Here is a 1,970-nt window from a genome sequence, read left to right on the forward strand (position 1 = left end):
CCCCCACTCCTTAAATAAAGGCAAACGCTCGGTCTAGATATACTATGTCTATGGTCTAGATATACTATGTCTATGACTAAGTTCCGACTGACAACGTGTCGGGTTCGGACGTGTTTTTGCGTGCTGCGTATGTCCTTTGTCTGGACCTTTTTTTGGACTCCCTCCTCTCTTAGAGGAGTTTTGCTTATATTCTACAAACCCATAAGAAACAATGGTGTATGGGCGACTAATGCCCAAACAGCCATAAAAGAAAGAAGAAGAAGAACTATGTCTATGACTATGTCTATGGTCCAGACGGTCTTATGCTATGCATATGCAGGGGTGCGTTCCGTATTAACGTCCGGACGACAACTTTTTATCCAAAACCGTTCCGTTTACCAAGGTGTAACGTCATAACTGCGTTCCGTTTTCACAATTTCCGAACGTCCGGGCGACAACTTTTCGTCATGCTCAGGACTCCGATGAAAAACGTCACGCATGCGCAAAACGGCGTGATGTAATAAAGCGACGGTCAAATATATGTAGATTTGCGTTGTAGGTTATATTTATGTTTATATTCTATCAATTTTGTGTTTTAATATAAATTAATATAAAGAATATATTATGTTTGAAGTTTTATATCTAAGTTTAATGTTACTTACATGTAGATAAAACCTGGTAATGGATAATTTAAAGGCAGCTAGTTTAATTGTGATCAATTATTTAAGTAAATTAATATTCTTTAATATAAAATATAATCACAAAACATAAATAAAATGTTATGTATGCGCAAGCGCAAAATCGTCCAAGAATCGTTCCGTTTCACGAGACAATCTCGGTGTGTGACGTTATACCTCGTCTGGACGAACATTCCGGTATACGGAACGCACCCCAGTTCCCGATCCCGAGTCCTACCTAGTACAACTCCTGATCCGAAACCTATATCGCGTTACACCAGGCTACGGGCTACCCGTAGTTACGCCGGGTTACCCGGTTGCTGGGACGGCGCACCCTGATACCTAGCGTTACACCAGGTCACGGGCTACCCGTGGTTATGCCGGGCTACCCGGTTGCTGGGACGGCGCATTCTAGAATCCTTCGCGTTAAACCAGGTCACGGGCTACCCGTGGTTATGCCGGGCTTCCCGGTTGCTGGGACGGCGCACTCCTAGTCGTAAGACCGTACCGCGCCCCGCGCACCGTTCAACCTGGACGGCCGTTCGTATATACCGCGACCGTTTCCACCGTAAGACCACTTTAGTCTCCGTGTATCTTTCCGTCTAAATACCGCGAACCGTTAAACTGTAATACCGCTTTGTACATATACCGTGACCTGTCCGTATTGTAAGACCGCACTGTATATACCGCGCATCCTGACTGTAGAGTTAATTAGACATTAAGATTCCCGCCAAGTGTCGCGCCGATTCCACATTTACGCACGGCCTTCAGACTATTAAGGAGCGTCAGTCCTTTTAAGGATAGAACGCCGAGAACGCCGACGCCCCGTCCTTTTAAGGATAAGGCCGCCAGGCAGTTGGAATTACATCGAAGGCCACGCGACACCCGGTAGTATTTAAGATCTGTACTGTACCTCGGATTAGTCAATCATAGCTTATTTGCATGCGACCACCGCGACTGCAGAACACGGCCGCTTAAGCCACGCTCGCTTCCCGAGCTCATGCGCGAAACTCTGTACGCACCGTGCTTGCACGTCACCTTGCGAATAACCACCGCTCACGCGCAAAACTCTGTACACGCCGTACCTGCATGTTGCTTCGCACATCTTTCAGTGTTAAATATCTTTACTATACCCACTTGAATAAAACTAATTATTTAAACCGCTTATACTGAGGTAGAGTTAGTTGGAGTTTCCCCCTTCTCCCGAATCCTGGCACCGGCGAGCCTTGATCCGCGGCGTACGGGAAAGGTGAACCGTTACACTGTACCTGTAAGTGAGATAAACCGAAAGTTTTCATAACACATCAAGGAAAT

This window comes from Formica exsecta, unplaced genomic scaffold, assembly GCF_003651465.1.
Source record: "Formica exsecta isolate Colony F162 unplaced genomic scaffold, ASM365146v1 scaffold933, whole genome shotgun sequence".
Lineage (NCBI taxonomy): Eukaryota > Metazoa > Arthropoda > Insecta > Hymenoptera > Formicidae > Formica > Formica exsecta.